At 39.1% G+C, this 26,167-nt stretch overlaps 1 protein-coding gene and 1 non-coding gene across 2 annotated transcripts in view; both read right to left on the reverse strand.

The window, feature by feature from the left end:
• Positions 1 to 26,167, reverse strand: part of FBXL7 (F-box and leucine rich repeat protein 7) — a 319,066-nt gene that overhangs the window by 13,234 nt on the left and 279,665 nt on the right. The window lies entirely within an intron of this gene.
• On the reverse strand, positions 16,587 to 16,745 carry LOC114235217 (U1 spliceosomal RNA). Its single transcript, XR_003621392.2, has one exon. It is a non-coding gene; the product is annotated as a U1 spliceosomal RNA (small nuclear RNA).

Consider the following 26,167-nt stretch of genomic DNA (forward strand, 5'->3'; position numbering starts at 1 on the left):
ACCTGCTTTGTCAGTCACCTGGACTAGTCCCATGAGGGCAGAGCTATGGTGATTGATCCCTGATATCTTGAGGAGGAGGAGGAGGCTCCTCTAATATCAGGGTATATGGTCCAGTCCAATGCCTGGCTCCGTATCTATGCCTGGCCACCATGTTATCCAGTTTCTGACTCTGAACTGAACTGAGAGCAGGGATTCCATTTTACCCTTTAGCTCCTATAGAAGGAAATTAGTTATTGCTAAGGAAACTATTAAGCCACATTGTTCTAAAAGTCATAAATATAACCAATGAAATGTACAGAATGGCATCTTTGGACTCTGCAACACAAATATCTAGAAATAATCTTTTAGGAAATTTATGCTTGATAAAGTATTAGGTGGCCTGAGAAACTATGAGCCATGGATTATTATAATTCATCAGCCTCCTTATGGCTTTCCTCAGCCTTGAAAGGATAACTTCTTGGTACCATCCTTTTTCTTAACGTAACATGCCAAAGGGAGATGATTGTATCTTATTTATTTTTCCAATGAAAAGCAGGATGTTTAATCTCTGAGAGAGAGTACCATGCTGTTAGATGCTAACCTTCTCAAAAGGCAAGGGTAGCGCATGCTTTTAGAATCCCTTTCAACATTTATTAACCTTCCTTTTTTTTTTTTTTAAAAAAAGCAGGCTTCAGATTCAAGGTCATTGACAGATAGCAGCATATAGCTAGCATTTAATAACATTCTTACTACTTTGGGTTTTTATTTTTCAATAGAATTTGTTTTTATTTTAACAATCATCCTCTATTTATGGTAAGTGATACTGGTTTTCCAAGTAAGGTAATGTTGGAATATTTGGTTTTTCAAAGTAAACATTAAGTTAATGTTTACTTTTAAAAATATTGAGCGAATAATAGTGTAGGGGATGAGTAGATATGACAACAATCATAACAGCATTTGTAAGTGTCTGAAGTTCAGGAAATGCTGTTCAGGTGGAAAGAACATGGAACAGATGAAGCTGAATTCCTTTCTCTTCTGCTCTACTATGTGCAACTGGCATCCTCTGAGGCAGGTCAATGAAATCCATGAGCCACAGGTTCCCCTTTTGTAAAGTGGACAGAATTCCACCCACTTCACAGTGTAGTTAGGTGGACTCCATGGAAAAAGTGACATTGCTGGCAGAGGCATCGAAGAAAAATGATACAACCTCTACTGAGGACTTTGTAGGGAAGAAATTCTGCACCCTCCTGCTCTCGGGCTATGGTTTTAGGGGCATGTTATTCTGGGTTCCCTGGCATAGTGCCATCTTTATAAATTCCTTACTGTTATCTCCAAAAACCTTTGCAATGTTTTTCATGTCAGTGGGAGGGTTTGGGGAGAAGAAGAGGGGTGGAATAAAAATAAAGATCCATAGTTAGCGCATAACGTACTAACACCGGGTGAGCAAAATATGGCCGTTGCATTTATTGGTAAAAGAATACTGTCATTGTGAAAGCCCTTTCTCATAGTTTTAATAAGTATGTTTTTCTATGACAACGTGAGCTGCTCTCTCCCTGAAATGTCTCCCGTGGCTCTTGCACCACCATTCTCTGTTCTGTTTTTCTTTTCTCCTTCTCAGGTGTTGTTTGCTCACACTCTTTGTGGTTTACCACTTATCCACTGGGGTTCCCCAAGGGCTTCCTCCTTAACACTTCTCTGTTAGCCTCTGGTCTAGTCCCCAAAATTCACAAATCTGAGCCTCTGCTCATGTTGTTCCCCAGGCCCAGACGGTCTATTCCTCCAGACTAACTGGTGGATTCTCAGTCACTTCTCAAGTCCCAGGTAGGACATGAGCTTCCCTGTCAAGCCTTGCCAGATGCACCCAGGCTGAATTACTTAGCTACTTTTAGTGTTTCCATTGAATTCAAATATGTCTGCACCATAGCCCTTTTCCCACAGTGTCTCTCCACCCACTAGACTGAGAGCACCTTGAGGCCAGGTGCTCTCTCATTCATGTCTGAGTCAGTCCAGGGCTTCACCTGGATTCAGCCACCCAGAAAGCGTTCAACTACTGCACCAAAGGGGATGCCCTTTGCTTGGACCTGTAACAAATCCTTTTCAGTTTCTTTTTGGTTCTGGTTGGTAATATTTTATAGAACTACTTGGAAGAACCAGATGTTTCAGATTGAAGAAGAAGTTGGAACGCCTCTGTGCTTCATCAACATTTTATTTTTAGGTCTTTTTTTCCTCTTCCCCTCCACTGAATTTAGGCTGAAGGCTGTACATACACTTAACTTAGTAAGATTAATTTACTCAGAAGATATTTAAAAAGACACCTGCACACACAAAAACAATCTCTTGTAGCACCCATCATCTGAAGGGCCCAATAGCCAGATTCTCGGTGCTTTTGTTTTCATGATACTTGCTATTATAGATTACTCGCATCACTGCTCACTCCTAATCATAATAAAACATGAATGGGTAAAGGGGGGAGGATAGGGACATCTGTAATAGATCCAACAATGAAAGTAAAGTTAAAAAACAACAACAAAAAAAACCCCAAAACAAAAAACATGAAATGCACAATAAATAAAAAAGAATAACTCTTTTACATTGCCTAGAATTTTAAGACTTATTCTGTTAAAGTTTAATCACCAAAGATGGAACAGGAACTCTTCCCGTCCTGTCGACACCCACCCCCTACCCCCCAACTGATTCACACATCACTTGTAGTGATCAGAGCTGGCTTTTCCTGCACAGTGTGGGAGAAACAGTCATATTTATTCACTGTCCTCCAGAGTCACTTTGCAAAGCTGGGGCAGTGAGCCAGCTCTTGTCTTGACAAGAGCAGAAACACACAGATTTTCATGAAAAGACCAGCAATCTATATTTTCAACCTTCAAGTTGCACTTTATATGGCAGCCTTAATTATTTTCTATCTCCAATTGTCAGATAATGCTTTTGCCTTATTTCCCCATGAACAGTTACGAAATTCCAACGTTTGCATCTTTCAAAGCTCGACCCCTAGTATAGTATTGAATTTAGATTCTGGTAAAGAGAAACTTATAAATTTTCAGTTCACAGCAAAAGCAGGTCCCACAGGGAGCGGCAGTCTATTTCACAAATTCAACTTTCTAGTGAGAAAGAAGAGAAATTGCACTAAACGTATAAACATGTAAAAGATCAATAATTCATCAGAATGTTCTTAAAGCAGAGCAAATCCTTGCATTTCCTTAGCTATTTGAAAATGTAATCCAACATTGTTTAAATTATTTACAATAATTTCTTTTAATGTAAAAATATGTATAAAGGATTTATTATGTACAAGACACTGTTCTAAGTTCTATATAAATATTGATTCATACATGCAGTATCTCTATTGTCATTTTTAAATACTTGGAAAAACCAATGGCCAAATGATCTCAGGAAAACATCTCATTCTCTCTAGACTGTATTGTCAAATAGAAAAGGTAACAACTAAAGGAACTTAGTACATTAAAATTGCTTTATTGCCTTAGCTGGTTTGGTTCAGTGGATAGAGTATCAGCCTGTGGACCGAAGGGTCATGGGTTCGATTCTGGTCATGCACCAGAATCATGGGCATGCACCTTGGTTGCAGGCTTCCTCCCGGGCCCCAGGCCCTGATCAGGGTGTGTGCAGGAGGCAACCAATCAATGTGTTTCTCCACATCAATATTTCTCTGTCTTTGCCTCTCTCTTCCACTTTCTCTAAAAATCAATGGAAAAATAGCCTCAAGTGAGGATTTAAAAATTTATTTTTGCTTAATTTACCTGCTAGGGATCTCTGTATCCTGGTAGGTGGATGAGTACCTGTCACTGACCTGGCACACATTTTGCATGTGGAGTCCCCTGAGCCTACTACAGTCCAAGTTCATAATCTCTCCTGAGAGACCCCAGGGCCATCCTACAGGGTAGGGCATTTCCAGTGAAAAGACCACTATTCAGAAGCACAAAAACTGACTTTTTGATGGACTCCTGGCTCTTGGGGGATGGGACTTTACATGGCTGGCTCACATGGTCTCCCCATTCTAGACTATGTCATTTTTCAAAACTTAAATCACAATCTTTTTTAGGAAGCCCTTATGTTAAAGGGAAATTAATAACCGTTTGGCAATTCAGTTGCAGAGTAGAATTCAAACAAAGTGAAATACTTCTGGGAAAAACGGCCACACCAACTGCATAGCTATTTCTCTGTAGAATGAGGACCTTTCATTAACTTTCCAGTTCGCCCATCTCTCAACCAATCTATAATTTCTGGGTCATATTTCTCTTTAGAAAGGTATATATATATGTTTATATTTTTTAACATATCTCTTAACAGTATTTGGATCAAGATTAAAAAAATAAATCTAAAACTTAGCTCCTCTTGATAACTTGTGGCATTAACCCGTACTAGTATTTAAAGCTCCCACTTAGTCCCAAGATCATTAAAAAAAAAATGGTTGGAGTGGAGGTTGGGAACTGGTAGGGGAGGAAGTATATATTTGAAACATTGGAGATGATTCTATCCAGGATTATTTCCTGTTCAACTTGTGCTTTTAGTTCCCTTTTAACCAAATTTGAAACTTATAAAGCAAACAGAATGGTCGATTCTGGTTCATCATTTATTTTTTCTTAAAAAATATTTTTATTGATTTCAGAGAGGAAGGGAGAGAGAGAAAGGTAGAAACATCAATGATGAGAGAGAGTCATTGATCAGCTGCCTTCTGCACACCCCACATTGGGGATCGAGCCCACAACCTAGGCATATGCCTTGACCAGGAATCGAACCGTGACCTCCTGATTCATATGTCAGAGCTCAACCACTGAGCCATGCCGGCCAGGCTGGCTCATCATTTATATTGATAGAGTTGACTTCTTTTATCCCTGCGGGATATGTTCCAAGACCCCCAGTGGATACCAAACCTTAACTATGCTATGTTTTTTCCTATACATACCTATGATGAGATTTAATTTATAAATTAGGCACAGTAAGAGATGAACAACAATAACTAATAATAAAAGAAAACAACTATAACAATATACTGTAATAAAAGTTATGTGAATGTGGCTCACTGTCCTTCTGATAAGCAATCTGATAACTGAGATGGCTACTAAATGACTAATGGGTAGGGGACATATACAGCAAGAAGACGCTGGACAAAGGGATGATTCACGTCCCAGGTGGGATGGAGCAGGACTGCATGAGATTTAATCATGCTACTCAGAGTGGAATGCAATTTGAAACATAGGTTGTTTATTTTTGAAAATTTCCATTTAATATTTTTGGACCATGGTTGATTGTGGGTAACTGAAATCATGGAAATAGAAACTGTGGATAAGGAGGAACTACTGTATTTTGTATATTAGGGTGTTTCCTATTCAGTAAGTTACAGTGCTAGGAAGCTATCTCTTGATCTTGTGACATGGGTCAGGGTGGGGGTAGGGGCTCATGAGTAGATTGGGAGGTAACCTCATCCCCTCCATCCTGCCCTCTTCATTCTTCCCTTTGTTTCCTCCAAACCATATTGAGATCCCTACCCTGCTTGCATAGGTGGACCAGTTTGTCTACCTTCATAAATTTAATTCTGAACTTAAAATGCTCTATTTTATCAGCAAATGTGAACACTCTGACATGATATTCCAGGCTGGTGTCTTGAGTTTTCCTTAAAATTTTTTTGTAGTTTTATTTGCTCATTTGGTTTTAAAATACCCTTATTAAATTAGTAAGATCAAAGATTAGCAAAGATGACAAAAACATTAAGAGTTAGCGCTCCACTCAAACTGAGGCACTGAATACCCATATCACCAATTACGGCATAGTTTGGGATCATCCGAACAGATGAAAGTAGTATATGTGGAAAGCTCATTGGAGCAACTTCCTCAAGTCATCTGGACACATTTTTCTTTTAATCAAAGCATTGATTTCTTCTTTGTATATTATTCAGTTGTCTTCTGTCAACATAATGGCAGCAAATGGTGAAAATGTGCTGGATCAAAACATTAGGCCATTTAGGTAATAATAATTGTGTAAACATAGATGCAATGGTGGGCACTTTCTTCTATGAGGACATTAAGAGCTCTGGGACTTTGCATGTTGGGGCATCTGTGCCTTCTAAGGAAAACAAACTGATAACTTCATAACTTTAAACATCCTGTCCTGTCCTAAATATTAAACATATGCTCTAAGGGGGGAAAAAAGCACATGTGGAAGCAAGAAAACCAATATAAAACTGTCACCGTGCACTCCGCAGGCACAGAGAGAAGGCTAGGAGGAACAGGATGGGAGGCAGCTGCATGGGACCTTTTCCATTTGGACACCAATAGAGAAAGCAAGGTCAATGGAGTGGAGTGCTTTTGGGTCCTAATTAAATGAAGTTTTCTGGTCATCTTATAATCACATCCCCTTGATGGTCTGCACAAGGAAAGTTAACAGTTATTGAAGCTTGCAGTTAAACTTTCTATGCACTTGAATTCTAAAATGAGTGTTATTAACCTGAAAAAGTAAACCTGTATAATAGATAGCAAGGCATGGAAACCACACCCATGCCTTAAAAGTCATTCAGAATGCAAAGCTCATCATTTACAAACTCATGGCTGAGTAGTTGGTGGCTTGTGCTGGGTATGATTAAATATGCTCCTAGAGGTGAGAGAATGACTTAGGCCTTAGTTCTACTAAAAAACGGTAATGCATGTGTGAAATTCATGATATGATCTAACTCTGGCTTTATCAAATTCTGGCTTGCTCTAATGTTCTATGGTTCACTTAGGAAAAATCTTGCGGGGGGAAAATAAATTAAGACTTATTAATTAAAAAACAATAAGAGAGGAAATAATTGTTACTCTGGGCATCATTATATGGTAAATTATATGGTAGAGTCTATGGCTTTTAGAAATTGGAGTAGCCATTGAAAAATCTATTTCTGGAGTGGCATCTAAAGAATCCATTTTTTTATTTTTATAGTTTTTTCTTCACATGATTTTGAAGTTAAGTAGGTTTCTATTTGATACTTTATGGAAGAATTTAGGTTTTAATAAGAATCCAGAAGTTTGTTCTATAGAAAATTGGAAATCTGCTAATTGGGCCAATGGGTACAGAGGCTGACAAATATCAAAAATTATAGTTACAGTGACTTTTTCTTCATTGAACCAAATTATTTATAATTCAATGCTTCAATTTCTATAATCACAGGCTTCAGTTTATTGGTTCATTTATTATTTGATTGGGAATATATATGGTGTTCTCCAGTGTTTTCTCATAAGATTCTAGGATTTATACCTTTGATTTATTTTCATAGGTTGCTTGGACTCTTCTCATGGGCTCTTGCTATATTTCTTTTTATAAACTATTTATTTTGTGGGTGTTTTTTTTGTACCTCTTTCTCTTTCAGGTCTCTGAATAGTTCCTGATGAGGCCAGATCGCATGGCATTGTCCTTCCAGGCTTGTCTAATACATTGATACCACTGCTCCCTGTGTCTTAAGTATTGTGGGAGCAAAACCAAGGTATCTGCATTTATTGTTTCCTGAACTATTTTATCAAGTAATTCAGATCAAAATTTTAAGCTTATAAAATGTTGATTTTTCAAATCTATTTATCTCAATGACAACTTCTTTTCTGTGTAAATAATAGCAGAACCCTTAAAACAGAACAATGTTTCAGAGCACTAAATTAAAAATATTGTAAAATACTGTATCAATTAATAGCATGATTAATAATTTACATATGTATATACCTTATACTCCTTTATATACATTACACACTTTATATAAAGATGTATATATACACACACGTACATATACATAATAAATATATATTCTTAGTTTTGAATGCGCTATGAATTATTCAGTCCTTTTCAAAAAAAGGCAAACAAAAAAATCCCTATGAGAAACAGAAAGAGCTGGACAAAAAAATAAATACTTGGCAGGAGATGAGCAGGTGCAGTGAAGTGACTTCCCAGCTGACAGGAAAATAAACAGAGGACTTGCCGTGCAAATGCATGTGATATTGAACAGGTTCACAGTAAGCGCTGAGCTGCAGTTCTTCTGTGGCTATAATGCAGTGGTTGAGCCAAGAACACATTGAGTTTTATCCAGGCGTCTATGGAAACTCTTTCAGGTGGAGAGCTAAATCCTTTGACACCTATTTTTAGCTTGAGGCAAAAATCTAAATTTTACCATAAAAACATTTTTTCACATGGCTATGCCCGAGGACAATTTTGTTGGAATCAATGCACAAATGCCCTTTGAGAATGAGGAGTGCTCAAGTCAAACTCCTTTTTTCCTCTCTTCTTACACTGACTGATACGAAGGGTCTCTCCTTTTCTCTTTCTCTCTCTCATACACATAAACATTATGTGTCTGTCAGTCAACCTGGCTGCAGGCTGGCATTGCTCTACCAAAGAAATAATGACTGGCTTCAAAGATTACTGTTGCTTATGCCCTCACCTTCCTGTTTCAAGTAAATTAACAGAATTTCCAATGTATGTGGGGAGAAAGAGGCTGAGTCATTCCTGCTCCACAAGAAATGGGTAGCTGATGGATAGTTGCTTCCTGAACAAATGTTCTAGCTTGTGAGGTTCCTGGCTGGGGCTGGATTCATTCTGTGAGTGTCTGCTCTGAATAGAGGTAGAATCTTGGGTTTCTCCTACTTCGGATGTAATAGCTATACTAAACAATGTTAAAGAGAGATCTTCATATTCACGAGTTTGGAAAACATGGTATTTATATAGGGGAAGGTACATGGGGATGGGAGACTGGCTAGATATCTTTGGTTATTTATTTATTTTTTTGCATACCCATGACAAATGACGTATATTTGCATGCTGGCTTGGCAGTGTGCTTCATTATTATTTGTACAAGTCACAGTGACATTATGAAAGATATTTAATAATAGCAGTAGTCTCCCAATGGGTTTCATACCTTTCACTCTTTTCCATTCTAATCCTTTAAGACTGGTTCGATCAGTCTTAAAATACACCTGTCATCAACCCACTCCTTTACTCAGCATCTTACATTGCTTTCCCCATTGCCTGCTGAATTCAGACTTCTTGCCTAACCATGTAAGCTGGCCTTCTTGGGGAATCAACACACATTTTTCAACTTTTTCTGCTAGTATCTCCTTTGGTGTGGCCTATCTCCAGAAAACTGGACTTTCACTGTTCCCAGGAGCATGATCTAAACTCTCCCCTGCTCTAGTTGTCCTCTCTTCCTTCATGTAAATTTATGTGGTTGCTTTAAAATCCTTTCAGGCTTGATTCAAGTACTGTCTACTTAATGAGCAACTGCCTGGGTCCATCAACAGATGATGTAGGGCTCATTTAAACTATCACAGCACTTACCAACTTAATTAAAGCATGTATTTATCTTCCTACTTATTAGGATGTAAACTCCATGGTGACTGGTACCCTGATTGTCTTGCTCAACTCTTTTCCTAGCATCTTACAAAAGTGCATCATACTTAATAGATATTCAACAAGTATCTGCTGAATTAATAAGTGGAATGAGTAAAGTCTTTAGATTGAGCTCTTGGAGTTTTTATTTCTTGCAAGATGAGTGATTGTGTAGAAGAATCACATATATTTGTTGATATTAGAAGCCCTTCAAAAATATTTGTTACATTAGGAAAAATTGCATTTTCCCACTATAGTTTATAAAGCAGTTTAAGGTATATTATCTTTCTTTAGACTGAATGCCTTATTGTGGGCAAGTTCGGTATTTTTCCATTTTCATTTTAGTTACCAAAGCCTACAGAGAAATAGTAAATAGCAGCCCTGGGATAAGACTACAGTTTCCGATGCTTGCCAATGTCAGAATAAGCTGCCCAGGTAATCTGCATTTCAAAGGGTCAAGGAGGAAGTAGCTGGCAGGAGTTACTCCAGTAGCCTGCAGGTACATGGGCTGGAGAACACTTCTTTCTTGATCCTCTATAGCCAGGATTTACAGATTGGCTTAAAGGTAGTTATCTTCACACTGGGTGAGATTCTCCCATTCCATTGCTGAAACTATGAGATGGGTAATTTTAGAAGCTATTTTGCTCATCCTAGGCTCTCATGATGCACTAATGGTTTAAATCATAACTTTACATTTAGCCTTGGGCTTCAAAAAAATATAAAAGCACTAAGTATCAGAATTGGATGATCATTCCTATAGATGATGAAATTTAAAAGATCAGAGGTGTCTAAATTGTAATGTTTGCAAATGAAACATCCACTAAAATGCAATACATCTGGCTTATTATAGCACCTTCTTTACCTATTATAATTTAATTGGACTTTTTTCCCCCCCTGGAATATTTTAAGGATATTCAATGGCTTTTTTAAAGCTTGCTGTAAGAGTTCCAATTATATTCAATCTCTCTCTCTCTGTGCCTCCCTCTGCTAGATTGGAGGCTCAAAGGACCTCATCTTTCTTTTGATTCCTGATGTGTTTCCAGCTCTTACATCAGAGTTGAGCTGACACAAACTATGTGCTTAATAAATATGCATTGAATGGATGGATTCTAAAATACAGAAAACTAGAGGCCCGGTGCATGAACTTTATGCATGGGGAGTGGGGGGGGGGGGGTCCCTCAGCCCGACCTGCACTCTCTCGCAATCTGGGACTCTGGCTCCTAACTGCTCACTTGCCTGCTTGCCCTAACCACTATGCATTCCTGCCTGATCCCCCTAACTGCCCTTCCCTGCCAGCCTGGTCACCCCTAACTGTCCTCCCTGCCGGCCTGGTCACCCCTATTAACTTGTTTTTTTAAAATCTTATCCCCTTCACACACAATTGTATTTGACTTCCTTATTGGCTTCTCCCTCTCACACAATTTTTCTCTCTCCTTTATGTAAGACTTTTTTCTACTCACTCATCATTTATAAACGTTTCTTTCCTCCTTTTTTCCTACTTTTGTTCCATCATCCTTCTTCCCATCTTTCTCCTGCCCTCCCTCCCTGCCCACATTCCTTCTTTCCATTATCTTCACCCTTACCCTCCCTCCCCTTTTCCTTCCTTCCCACCTTAATTTTTTTCTTCACTTCCTCCCTTGGACCTGCTTTGTTCCCTCCCCCATTTCTTCCTTCTTCCCATTCTCCTTTTAAGCTCTACTGGGTTCCCTTTAAAACTTTTCTTCCCTCCCTCTTTCTCTCTCATCCTACCTTTCCCATACATTCTTCTCTACTTACTTCCACTGTTTTAATATCTATCTCCCTGCCTAATTATTCACTACCATTTATCTTTTTCCTTTTCTGACTCCTACTTTTAAAATATAAGTACACAACTATACTTGATTTTCATTATAGCTCCTATAGTTCACTCACACATCCTCTTTCCTTCTTTAACTCTGCTCTCTATTGACTCCTTTATAAAGTTCTTCCCTCCTCCCTTCTTAAAGTTTCCGTTTGGGGGGCGGGCATTAACCCCCAGCCCAGGGCTCAGCCCCAGCCAGGTGTTCGCTGCCCCCCTCCTTCCCCTGCCTCCCTGCCACCGTCCTGCTCCCATTCCCTGCCTGGGACGCCCAGCTCAGCGAGGGTGGCTGAGGCCCATGCAGCCTGGGCACTGCTGTTGCCACCGCAAAGCAGGAGTGCCTCTGCCCAGAAGGCCTTGGACCTTCCACCACTCTGTCCCAGACCCGTGGGCGCCTCCTTGCCAATGGCCCATGCCGGGGGGCCACTGCCCTCCTCCCACACCTGGGTGGGACTCCTGCCCCACCCCTCACCGGGCTCACCTGCTTCTCCCCCTCCCTCCCCGCCCAGGTCACAACCCACTCTTGTCTGCAGCCCCGCGTTTCCTTCCCTTTTCCATTCCTACATCTTTTTCTTGTTGCCTTTCTGTATTTCTGTTTCTCCTCTGGTTCTGTCTGCATGTAGGCCTGCCTTCCTCTCCCTCTCCTTTCTTATCCTCTCCTATGGTATCCTATCCTACCCCGGGCCTTGCAGCTGCCTGACCAGAGGGTGGGGATGCAGCCTGATGACCCAGTTGTGATGTGACGCTATAATGGATAATTTGTATATTTCTCTATTATTAGTATAGATTATATGTAGGATTTCTCTTTTTTCCTAAAATTTTAAATGGTAAAGGCAGTGAGAGTTAATATCAATGGAAACTACTCAGATCTGTGCAGAGTAGAACTAAAATGAAGTGTAAAATAGAAAACCACTGGAAGTATACTGTCCCTAGGTCAGGCTTATACTAAAAGTAATTGGTACATCTCTGATATGAACAAGAAGATACTTAAAGATTGTACTTTTCTGATATGTCTGAGTGCATATGGTAGAATTAGGAAGTGATAACTTATAGAGTTTTTGAGGTCTTTTTAAAACTACTTCATCTCAGCAGAAGTATCCAAATGGTAATAGGTTCCAGCAAAAGAATACAAAAAAATGATAAATTATGCAGAGAAAATACTACTACTATTAAGGCTATAATTAAGCTTGATTTCTCTCCCCAAAGATAAGATTTATTATTCTTAGATTCTCCTAATTGTATAAATTATTTAAAAAATACATCTGTATGAATTTATCTAAAAGATTATCACCAAATTTATTATAAGACATTAGATCTTCTCCCAAATTTGTTTATTGTACATAGAGTTCACATATTGAAAGGGAAGGCTAATATGACAAAATTCTTATTGAATCTCATGTGGATTTCCACTGTCAGGCCATGATCATCTTCAGAGGATATTGAAGTTGAGCTGTCAAAATTCTCCTCTTTACTTGAAAAGAGAGAATGAAGCCTGATGTTCCCAAGAATATATGTTTATTATAAAATCAGCATGAATTTATAGGCAGAAAAATCTCAGACATATGTCGTAGCAATATCTTTACTGATACAGCTCCTAAGGCAATGGAAACTAAAGAGAAAATAAACAAATGGGACTACATAAAAATAAAAAGCTTCTGCACAGCAAAAGAAACAATCAATAAAACAACAAGAAAGCCCACTGCATGGGAGAACATATTTGCCAATGTTATCTCTGATAAGGATTTAATCTCCAACATTTACAGGGAACTCATACAACTTAACAAAAGGAAGATAAACAATCCAATCAAAAAATGGGCAAAGAACCTAAATAGACACTTTTCGAAAGAGGACATACAGAAGGCTAAGAGACACATGAAAACATGCTCAAAGTCACTAATCATCCGAGAGATGCAAATCAAAACAACAATGAGGTACCATCTCACACCTGTTAGAATGGCTATCATCAGCAAATCAACAAATGACAAGTGCTGGTGAGGATACGGAGAAAAAGGAACCCTCGTGCACTGCTGGTGGGAATGCAGACTGGTGCAGTCACTGTGAAAGCAGTATGGCATTTCCTCAAAAAGTTAAAAATGGAACTGCCATTTGACCCAGTAACCCCACTTCTAGGAATATATCCCAAGAAACCAGAAACACCAATAAAAAAGGATATTTGCACCCCTATGTTCATAGCAGCACAATTTATAATAGCTAAGATTTGGAAACAGCTTAAGTGCTCATCAGCAGATGAGTAGATTAAAAAGATGTGGTATATCTACATAATGGAATACTATGCTGCTATCAAAAGAAGGAACTTTTACCATTTGCAAGAGCATGGATGGACCTAGAGAGCATTATGCTAAGCGAAATAAGCCAGTTGGAGAAAGATAAGTATCTCATGATCTCACTCATTTGTGGAATATAATGAACAACATAAACTGATGAACAAAAATAGATCCAGAGACAAAGAAACACCGAACAGACCGTCAAACCTCAGAGGGAATGCAGGGTAGGGTAGGGGTAGGGGTTAAGAAATCAACCAAAGGACTTGTATGCATGCATATTAGCATAACCAATGGACATGGACACTGGGGTGGTGGGGGTTTGTCCAGGGGGGTGGGAGTGGTCAGGCAGGGGTTGATGGGGGAAAAAGGAGACATATGTAATACTTTAATCAATAAAAAAAAAGAAAAATGAAAAAAAATCAGCACGATGAGAAGAAATATTCCTCAGGTTATGAGTGGTCCAACTTCCTCCCACCTCATTATTTACATTGGCCTGGTTGAAATTTTGTTTGTTGTTTGATTTTACAAGTCTCATCCTTGGTTTTTATTTGGGGGATGCTGCTGAATAATCATGTGTTTGTGGAAGGAAAGAATAAATGGACTCTGGAGGCTGAGTTGTTCAAAGCACAGAGCTGTGCACCTGCAGAAATTTATAAGTGCTCTGTTAGTGCACGGATTCTTAGACGTGACTGCATGGTGAAATTATGGGGAGTTTTAAAACTACATGGATGCCTGGATCATACCTGCAGAGATTATGATTTAATTGGTCTGGGGTACATAATAGGCATTAGAGGTTTCCAAAGCTCTTGGGCAGACGTCTTCAAACTACGGCCCGTGAGCCATATGCGGGTGTTTTTGTCGTTTTGTTTTTTTACTTCAAAATAAGATAAGTGCATAGGAATTTGTTCATAGTTTTTTTTTAAACTATAGTCCAGCCCTCCAATGGTCTGAGGGACAGTGAACTGGCCCCCTGTTTAAAAAGTTTGAGGACCCCTGCTCTTGGGTGTTCTGATATGGGAAGGGGTTGAAGAACCAATGATTTAGAGAACCTGAACATACCTGGCATATATTTAATACAGGTTTCAGCTGATTCAGGTCACATGTAGCTTCTGTGCTTTAACTTAAAAATACCATAGGTGTCCCATATTCCCTCACTTTGGATCAATGGGAAATTTTCCATTGCTCAATGTTTTTTTTTCTAAGAAATAGGAGCCTTTGCTTTTCAATGAGGAAGACAAGCCTCCTGATAAATAACACAGGGAGGAATTGCATCTTAATCCCAGGTAGGACTGTTTGGGGACACATCAAGAAGGTTGGATGCTATTCCTTGAAGAATAAGCTTTACAGCCTGTTAATCTTCAACCACTAGACCCAACAGGGAGGGTTTTCGTTGGCTTGTGGCCAACTAGTGGTAAATTTAATACCACTTATTGTCCCTGGGAGGGTATTAATGTACAATTTCCACCCACTTTTCTTTTCTGCTTGTTTGTCCCCCTGATTTGTCATGACTGCTGTGATATAGAGAGCTGTCCATGTGCTCTCGAAGGCTTGAACAAAGAAGGAAATGTAATGGGGGAAGGAGCTTTGGTATTGCCCGAACTCTAGGCTTTAGGAAGATAGAAACCAATGTTGCCATTTTTATTAAATAGAGGGAAGTTTGCCCACGAGTGGTAGAATGAACACTGAGACTAAGGTGCCTAAGGTCATCTTGGACCTCATCTTTTTATAAGCTTTTCCCCCCATACCTGACCAAGTAGTTCTCTAAACTCAAAATGTCACCACACAAAAAATGTCACCACACAAAAGTTAAAATCATGGTGGGAAAACTCACTGGCTTCAGGAAGGCATTTGTATTAGCATTTTTAGGTGGAATTTATAGGTGGGTCACAGTAACCACTTCAGCAGAAATTGGAAGGCAAACTTAATAGCTATTGATCTGTTCCTGGATGATATACAATATAATTTAGATTTAGTTACTATGCATGCACTTTATGACATCTCTTTAAATTGACCTCTCAGATTGTCTAAGCCACCAGATTTTGATCAAGGAAAAGAGTTCAGGGTCATCTAGAGCTTGTGGCACCATGAAGATGTCAGACATGAGGAGGCTGAACTAGAGTCTGGTGTCCAGGCGCCTCGGAGCAGGTGGGTGCTCAGCGTAAAAGCATGGTGGCCATCAGGGCACAAGGAATCCCAGGATAAATCACTGTTTGTATTCAGACATTTGGCAGTTCCTCCTCTCTCAATTGGAAAAGCACATATGTATTTAACATAGTTTCACAGACACTAACACACAGTCAATCCTCTCAAGTTTACCAAAATAACCACATGTGACATTTTCAAATTCCCACAAAAGAGCTATTTTATGCATGATTGTAAGTAGATTGTGGAGTGATAACCATGACAGGAGGCAGAGTTGGTGTCATACAAAGTGTGTTTGGTAAGGTACTTATTAGCTTCCCATCTTCAGGGAGACCCTTAAACAAAGCCAGGAAATGCACGTGGTCAATATTTATATTCGCTAGACACATTGGGGTGGTTTGGAGTCCTTTCCAACAACAGCTGTGCAAACCGTTGATGTTGTGGTACTTTCTCAGACTTAACTCTCCATTTGGCAATTCCTACATATGTCCAAACACTGAAAATATTTTTGCTTTTGATATGCAGGAGAATCCAATTTGGGATTTAAATGTCAAGTGAAGAAAAATTATCCATTCTCCTGCTTCCCGTTTCATATGTTACTTTGTTTTCCTCCTGAGCACTCCTGCTCAGTGACAGTGCACACTGCCCTGACTTCCCCTTGAGAAATTCCCAGAGCAAGCTCTTTTGTGCTGTCATAAACATAAGGGGTGAGGCATTGGCTGGAAATGTAAACTTGGATCAAGCTTCCAAAACACAACAGAACAATTGGTGGTCTTGTCGGGTCCAGTCCTTTAATTGGAATAAAACCATAGCTTGACTAGGCTGTACTGTTTATAAGGCTCATCCCCACATATAAACGATTTTTAAAAATTATGGGATACCCATGTTTATAAATGCAATGAGTCTTTGTTTAAAAAAAAAAGCAATTTATCTGTGTCTTGAATTGTTAAGCTTTTTCTTTTTCCTCTTTCTAGCCCAAAGCAAAACAAAGTACAGTTTGGCCCCTTTTTTAGCAGTCAAGTTTCCCACATTTGGGGAAATTGAAGGGGTCAGCATACCCGGAAAGCAATGGGTAAACTTACCCTGGGAAAACCACCTTCGTGATCATGGTATCTCCTCTGCCAGGTAAGTAGACTTTGGCCTTTTACTTGAAGGAGAGCCACAATAAACTTGCTCAATGCAAAGAAATCTTTCTGGCACTTGGAATCACTCTGGGGAGAGTGTAATTGTTAGAGCAGTAATGTTGTTTTGTGAGCCACGACTCTTGGAAAATATGTGCTTGTGAGTCATAGACACACATGGGTATGTGCGCATGCACACACATGAGCAAACACGCATGCAGCTTCCAAAATGTCACCCTATTTTATTAGCAAAGGATTTTCACCTTGGCTCTGTGTACACTACTTCTACCCTGCAAATTAAGGGACGCAGAGAATCTTTGGTTTATGGGGTGAAACGCCCTATTGGCAGGATGGTCAGCCATAAACCAGCATAATGAAGGGGTCAAGTAGGGATAACGAAAATTAGGCTCCATCTGAAGACAAAATATAACTTGGGAGATGTATTGAGTAATATCCACAGGATTGCCATTGGAGAAAAAAGAAAACAGCACACTTCAGAGGAAAGAAATGCCTTTTGGAGACAGGACCAATTTAGGCCTCTCCAACTTAATCAAGTTCCTCTGCACAGTTGACACCAGACTCTAGTTCAGCCTCCTCCTGTCTGACATCTTCATGGTGCCACAAGCTCTAGATGTCCCTGAACTCTTTTCCTTGATCAAAATCCTCTGCACAGGGAGGACACAACAAGGTAAATATTCAAGGTCACCCACTTTCCTCTGTGAGTATCCTCACTATAACAATCACATGGCCACACACATATGCATGCATAGAGTACATGACATGCACACACACATGCGCAGAGTTTAAAATGATCTCTTAGTAGTTCTTTCTGCTGGTTAGTAGAAACAGAAGCAGGGGCATAGCATATCCAGGCCATTTAGTACAGGCTATTCCAGTTATTTGCCTGAGTTGATTTTCCTCTCCCTTCTTACTTGCCTCTGGTAATTTATTTACACACATTTTGAACAAGAAAATGTCACACAAATGATAATAGGGATTGTTAACTTGCCCAGTTCTGGCTATAAAGATGGTCACAGAAATGGAATCAGGTTCTAGATATCCAATGATGTGTATTTTTAAAAACATTTTGAAGGAAAGCCATTGTGGGAACTGAAATATTTCTTTGATCTTCTACCCTTCATGTTGTCATCATCCAAGTGGAAACCAATCACTGTGTATAGTAGGTAACAAAGATTTAACCTCCAGGTATTAATTTTTGTGTGTAATCACCTCCTCTTGAGTGTGGACTGGGCCTAGTTACGCTTTTAACAAGTGAAGTTTGGCAAAAGTGATAAGATATCAGTTCTGAGATAGTTATAAAAGACTGTGGCTTCCCTCTTACTTGCATTCCCTCTTGCTCACAGGGATGAAGCAAAATGGCACATATGAGCTGTCCTATGAAGAGGCCTCCATGGCAAGAAAATGAAGGAGGCCTCCAGCTAACATCCTGTGAGGAACTGAACCCTGCCAACAAGCATGTGAGGGAGTGTGCAGTGGGACCCTCTCTGTCCAGCCTTGAGGTGACGGAGGCCCAGCTGACACCTTGAAAGCTGTCTTTGGAAATAAGCAGTGTCTGATTCCTGACCCACAGACACTGTGAGGTAATAAAAGCTGTTGTTTGAGCCACCAAATTTTGAGGTAATTTTTTATACAGCAAAATCAGTAGCCAATACACCACTCTAAAAACATTCTCCATCATTCACTGGTAGCTTGAATTTTTTTAAAAAGGTAAACATGCATGTAATAATTTATTACAAGTTTCCTTCCACTTTTTTCTTTTTTTGGGGGAATGTTTTACTTTTAATTTCATCACTTTTCTTTTTCTAGAATCTGTTAAATTAAAATGTTCCCAATGAAATAAGACTGTTTATACGAACTGAATTCTGTCTTTTTCCTATTAACATCTTGGATTTTATATTTTTAACTATCTATATAGAACTTACTTGTAACTAAATTTTGATTTTAGCCCAGTTTTGTTTATTATTTTCAGCAATGAAATAATAGATCATCAAGAAAAATAATGAGTGATTATTACCTTTTTTTTGGTACAAAACAAATTCCCTAAGTATTTATTAGGTAGCTAACTCTACTTGAATCTATATAATATATTTTGGGGGATACTTTGGTATTTATAGACAGATGATATTTACTTGGCATAGTCTCTCAAAAATATATGGGTTTTAGGATTTAATTAGTTTTAAGTTCTAGCCACATACTTTTGTACTCTGCCACCCACTGAAAAATTGTATCCAGATATTCAACAAATAACCAGCAGAATGGCAATCTGGCCAGCTCTGGGGTAATTTGTTATACAGCAAAATCAGTAGCCAATACACCAGTCTAAAAACATGCTCCTTCGTTCACTGGTAGATTGAAAATTTTTTAAAGGTAAACATGTATGTAATAATTTATTACAAGTTTCCTTCCACTTTTTTTGGGTGTGTGTGTGTGGGGATTGTTTTACTTTTAATATACCCAAGACCACATCTTGGATTATTGCCAAAATCTTTTCAATAAAGAATGCCTGTCTCACCACCTATAAAGTGACAAGTGAGTTCACAATGCCCACTTTGGGTTAGAAAACCCATTTCTTACAACCCAAAACTGTTATGCATATAACTTGTGATGAGAAACCGATGTGTGGGAAACCTTGTTTGATGAATAATAGCTTTTCTATACATGGATTTAAAAACCATTGAGTATCTCATGACTTATTTTAAATAAGAGTGGGATACACTGGTAGGATGTTCTCTTCTGGGAAAAACCAAAAACTAAACAAAAACAAACTAAACCTTAAAACTGTCTTGTCATGAATAAACACTTGGGAATGTGCATTCCTCTGGATTTCCTGCTTTGCCACAGTGCTCTCAGTCAGCATCTACACCAAGACCTTCATCATGCCAACACTTGAAAAAATATAGATGAAAATATCCGCATATTTCTTATCTCACCTCAAATGCTTGAAGAATACATGCTAACATGTGAATGATAAATGTTAATAGGATTGTTTTAATTACACTGAAGAAGTTTTCAACCATTGAAAGTTGGTGGACATCTTGAAAGATGAGATGATTCATGATAATATGTCTGAGACTAAGAGAGAGCAGGCTATGTCTTTATTGATTTTTAAAAAAATGACTACACTGACATTAAAAAATCATTTAGTTTATAATACCTATTTTAGCAAAAAATGCTATCTTATTTTTCCACATTACTTTCTGAGATTGGAGCTTATTAGGCTTCAAAAGAATTGCCGTGGCCGGAGATTCCACGCAGGTGTTATTTCTGCTCAGCAAACTCAATCGTTTAATCTCAGGGATTTGATCAAGGAGGTAAAAACAGTTCTGTGACCACAGTCAGATTTTCTGCTAATGGGGACTAGATTGAGAAGAGACTGACTTACAGCATTAAGTGACATTTGATTTCACAGGATTTATTGCTAATACCGCCTTCCTCAGAATATTGATGTATTTCTGGTTTTGTATGGAGACTTCTGCCAGGTCTGAAATGTCGGTTTTATAGGAATCTTTATGAAGAATGGGAAGCTGGTTTGATTCTTGGTCACGACAGCAGACATTTCCAGACTCATGTGGCCACCCCTTAGAGAAGTCAGAGGCCCAAGGAAAGCTCTGCACTTGGACACCAGCCCGGACTGGATCCCATAAGAGCGCTTTGTGCCACTCCTAGCCCTGGCCCCGCAGGCCTGGGTGCACTCATCTCTGATGGTTGACTGGCACTAGAAGCAGTAGATGACCAGGAGTGAGCACTCTTATCAGTCTTATGAGACCTTATGTTCCACTTTCTGGATGAGGCAGAATGGCGACATCCCTGGAATTGAAGTCTCAGTGAAGAGTTATGTATAATTTGATAGAGAATTACATCATTTTTGCAAAAAAGTAAAAGGATTAACAAAATGAATTTGCTTAAATTTGGAAGTGATGATAATAAACCTAGCAAAATATTAAAATAATCTATTTTACAAACCATTGTCTTTTAAAAATGGTTTTTAGCTTACTCAGAAAAATGGTGACTCTGGCCCCCCAAAGGACAACCTCTGACAGTGAATAATACTATTAAGTTACCTCTTGGCTACCCTTATGTAGGGGCTTCCATGTAAAAAGGCAGTGTGGTTTAGCGGGTGAAAGTTAACTTTCTGAAAACAGACTGCTTGGAAAGTTACTTAGTCTCTCTGTTGATTAGTTTTCTCTTCTTCAAAATTGGAATAGAAATAGTACCAGCCTCATAGGATAGTGAGGCTTAAATGAGCATGCAATAGAGATAGGATAGCGAGGCTTAAATGAGCATGCAATAGAGATAGGATATAATAAAGGTACTCTGTATATTATTTTTTATTATTTAATGAAAATATAAAACTTTCCCTAGCCTAATGATTCGGAGTTTATTTTACTAAGCACAAGTTACAAACCAATGTCTTTAATGGTAAGAATTATTGCTTTTCAAATTCTATGTTAAAGGCAATTTTTTTTTTGCTTCCAATCACTCCATAGACCCATACTTCTGCAAACTCAATAAAAATAAATTACTAGAGAAATGAAATAAACATGTGATAAAGATATATAAGACCTAAGCCTAAACTTTTTTGTCAGGTGTTTTTGAAAGCTTCCTCTTGATATCTGTACTTGTCTCTTTGCCATCTGGTCTCACAGTTCACAGATGAACTGGAGACCCAACCTGCAGAAGACAGCTGTGTTTTATCTGTTGTACATATGCACCTCTTTCTGTGTTGGAGAATTCCCCTCCTCCTGAGGTGGCAGTCCCCTCTAACTCAGAGACACCTAGACTTGGAATGGGAGCTAGGAAAGAGAAGAGGCAGAGAAAGCAGAGTCGATTCCAAGGGATGGTATAGACAGCAACAGCAGTGCCCACCGCCTCCAGAGGCAACAGTGGCAGTGATTTCAGAAGCAGCCTGGGAGGTGTCCCTCAGCAGGCCAGTATCCTGCTGGGACTGTGGTCCACTGCCCTTGGCCGGGAGCTCTTGGGACTCGCTTTCAGATTCTCTTGGAGAGTGAGTGATCGACTTGACATTCTCTTAATGAGCTCTTTCTGCTTAAGTTAGCTGGTAGATTTATACTGCTTGAAACTAAGAACTAGGAGAAAGTTCACACGGATTTAAAAGACGGTCAAGAACATGTGTTGTCCCGGCCTTTGACATCACATCGACTCTGGCCATCCTATGGCTGTTTACAAACGTGTTGTTATTCCTTCGTATTATTATCTGTATTATTATCTCACTACTAACCTCAGCTCTACTGACAGCTTTTTCATCTTGTTCCCTATATTACAGTCTTGTCTGTAAAGACACCCTTCAGTTTCATTTCAGAATCAAGGTGAAAACTGATGAACATGTTATACTGACAAGTCAAGTGACATGGGCCAGGAGGTAGGCCACATGTCACAATTCTGAAGGAAATTGGTCTTCCCAGGGTATCCTTTTTTTACACTGGGGGAATTTATACTGGGAATTCACTTTTTGTGTGATCTTAAGCAAAAACTTAGCCCTGGAAAGCTGATTTCCCAAGACGACAGAGGTGGTTGGTTTCTGCTCATTCCATAAAGACCTCTTTAACCTCTAGGGAGGTGCAGCGTGGTGTGTGCTCACCTCCGGATGCAGCCCTCCCATTAGACAGCAAATGCTGTCTGTCTAGGCTTCTTTTAGGAAAGTTTTAGGAAAGTTTCAGATTTAGAAAAGAAGGAGATTAGGCTTGAGGATCCCTTCCCCCTTCCTAAGTCTGGGAAACTGAACTCTCCTTAAAGTTTTCTGATGGCCATTACGAACACTGAGCTTCCTATTTGATTAGCTAGCACAATTTGCATCAAAACATTTCCTTTGTGTGATTCTGCAAGGAGAAAGAAAGAACTATCTGAAATTATGAAAACATGACTTAGCTGGTGGTATAGGTTCCATATCAAAATGCAAATAAATATTGAGAGAGGAAACAACACCCATTGTTGGTGAATTAGCAGGGATCCATGTTCCCACTCAACGTTTGTCCGAGCAGCTAGCTAGCTGAAGGTAAGTTCATCTGGCAATGAGAGAATTCAGGGCAACAGTTCTCGACCCTGGCTACATATTAAAACAACCTAAGTACCTTGAAAAATTATATGTGTTTAGTCCTACTTCCTAGATAGTCTGATACTCTGGAGAGTTCTCAATGGATAATCCCTTGAGAATGCCCACCAGTTTCTGCACTTGAACCTCAAAGTAACAAACGTCTTTTACTTCTAAAGATGGAAATCTATTATCATGCATCAGTGTTGGAACCTTTCTTCTTTAAAATCAGGTATATATGTAGTTTAAATTCCACTTATTTTTGATAAATGGGAGCTTCTACTTCAGTTTCTTTTAAATACATGCTTCTAAAAATAAATAATTATAAAAATCAAACTCAGTAACACTTTTTGGAAAATATTTTTCATTATGTGACGTGTAATGTTTTGCCAGAAACGAACTTATTAGTGTGAGACAAAATCCTGTCTACAGGAGACAGTATTAATCATAAGTATTAATGAATTGAAGAACGAATGACTGAGAAGACATCCTAATCATAATTTCATTTGGTACACTTTCATGTCAAAGAGGAGAAATTTTAAATATTTAATATCTCTGTGAATCTGATTCTCTACAGATCAATTAAACTTCTTAGATGACTGCATATTTCAACTACCTTTTTTCAAAATTCAGAAAGGTCCATTGTCTTTGTCTCAGATCACACAGTTACTTTGAACCTCCAACTTAAAGTGATCCATTCCTACTGAAAAGCTGCCATTGGATTCGTATCATACCTGCAACTGTTCACACTCACAGTGGCTTCTCTTTATAACATGTAGACATTGTACTAAGTATCTTAAAGTTCCCTTAGTCTTCCATGATTATATTTTCATTATGAAAAGAGAAAGATGTAAGGATTTGAATGGAAGAATTTTGCTCAGTCACTTTGCAGAGTTTCTATTGACTTTAAAATATTCAAAGAAAAATTAGAATAATGTGAATAGTGACAGCAATATTAATTTCCTTCATGTTGCTTGTTAATTTATGTGAAGGGTTCATTTAATTATATTTAAATTCCATAGAGATAAAAGAGATTCAATAGCAAAATACGAATGACCTATCTTTGTCATTCTAATTCCTTACTGATTAGATCTGTGTAGTTGGCACATAACACTGGTAAATAACACCGAATTAATGAAATAATTAATAATTTCAAAATATTATTTAGAGCCATCTCTCGGTAGGTAGCAAAAGATAGATCCTGTGATAGAGGAAATTAACAAGCTAAACAGAAAATTAGTAATAACATTAATGTCTAGCCTACTATTATTTTGACATTGCTGAGCCCATCTGCAGTGCTGGATTTTCATTCTTAAATAATGTGTAGTTCTTCCTAATCTCTTGTTGATCTAATCACGTGGCTGTCAGAGAAATTGCTGTTTTTCAATATTTCAGCAAAAGAGAAGCATTTCCCTTATAACTAGTTCTCGCTGAAAGCATATCAATCTTTCATGCCTGTTCCTGTTCACCTCTAAAGGTTCATCCCGCTCTGTGTCTCTTCACATATTTTCTCGCAGGACCTCTTAGCCTTGCCAGACTTTCAGGCCTGGTCCTAAAAAGGGTTTCAGTCTCATGTGATTCCACAGATGCAGACCACAACCCCCCAGCTCCCCGAAGTGCCTGACTACAAGGACTATGTGAGCGTGAAAGGACCATGCAAACCCTTTAGTCGTCTTTGCAGACAACTCATAGAATACCCCACCCTCGAAGTGTTATTTCCCAAACTTTTCATTTTTAGTTTAAAATATCAAGAAATGTCCACTGGCCATCCTGCTTGCTTCATTTTCTTCTTGTTATCTCTTAGCAAAGAAGTCCAACATGGTCAAGTTACCGGTGAGGACTTCTGCTGATGAAGCCTGGCACGTGATATTGGTAGATCCCAGTATTAGTAATAATATTTCTCTCTTTGGGAAGCTGAGTTTATCTTAATTTTGGGTGAGCTTATTCAATGGAGGAGAATGCTGAAATGGGCCTCCCTGCCACACTGAACAGGAATGTGCCTCTGAAGCAGGATGGGAATGAGCAATGGGAAAGTCAGCAACCCTCAGTTGGAATGGAAGGTGGGGAGTGCTGACGTGCAACTGAGAAGAACCTCAGCTTCATCAGAGTCCAGCTGGTGGGAAGCCAGGTGCTTACTAACCTGGTAGAAAGGGAATCCCTCCCCATACTCTCTTCTCCAAGGTGAGGCTGACACAGCTGCTCATTCCTATCTTAGAGAGCCCTGGGGGACTCCAGCATTTTCTTGTACATGCATGTCAGCGTGTGTTGAGAGCATGCACTTCTGAATGGGTATGTGTAAGGCTTCACAGAGATACCTAAATTGACTCTAATCCCTACATCATATACGGCAGAAAGTCTACACAGTGACCCGTTCTACTAAAATTTCCCAAAGGCACTGCCAAGTGGCAGACTGTCCACTCCAAATTAGATCTCATTGTATCTGTTCTCTCGTACCAGTGCCAATAAGTAGTAAAAACCCAAGAGTGGAGAGCCAGAAAGGGAAGCCATAAAAGGACTAAGAAAATCCCTAATAATTAAGGATTTCCAGTATTAATCTTTTCCACTTGGAGCACATGCTTTCCAGTCATTATTTTATTTTTAGAGCCCATTTTTATTGAAGATGGAGTGTTGATATCCTTTCTTTTGCCAGAGAGTATAGAGTTCCATTCACATAAATCAAGGCAGAAATTTGATGAGTGCCAGGCTAGTTTGATCTACAAGGACGCGGTTTTAAAAATATTTCCATGGGCACCTTGGAGAGTGGTGGATGTGGTCTCACTCTGATGACAAAATCCTGCTTACTGCCCACCACTGTTTCTGTGTTGCTGTTACTGTTTCTGGAAGCCCCAGCACTGATCTTCCAAGGCTAGAGTGAGGGTGGGTGCTCTATCACTGCTGTTCTACTGACAAGACTTAGGGCTGGGTGGTGAGGACTAAGAGCCAATTAGAATGAACAAAAATGCAGGATTAGCCCTCATATCTTAGAGGTGGGAGAGGAAGAAATCTTGGCAGAAGTAATGTATCATAAGTGTCACGGAGCACGTTGAACAACTTAGTGAGAGAAGCCAGAAATGTAGTGCGGATTACTGTTAATGCAGAAATGTAGCCAAGAGGCATGGGTTAGGTTTCAGTAGAACCAAATCAGTAGAGTTGGCAGAACCAGTAGGTTTTTATTTCTATCACAATCAGACTTAAATGCTATTAAAGAAAATATTTCTACTACAAGAAATAGAAATCGACCTTAAACTAGTCTTCAGGTAAAATAGAATCTGTTGTTGCTGTAACTAAAATGTTCTGGTGGTGGCTTGCTTTAGACTGGCCCAATTCAGGTGTTTTCTGAATGGTCTCAGAGAACTCCCTCTTC

Source organism: Eptesicus fuscus, chromosome 4 (assembly GCF_027574615.1).
Source record: "Eptesicus fuscus isolate TK198812 chromosome 4, DD_ASM_mEF_20220401, whole genome shotgun sequence".
Lineage (NCBI taxonomy): Eukaryota > Metazoa > Chordata > Mammalia > Chiroptera > Vespertilionidae > Eptesicus > Eptesicus fuscus.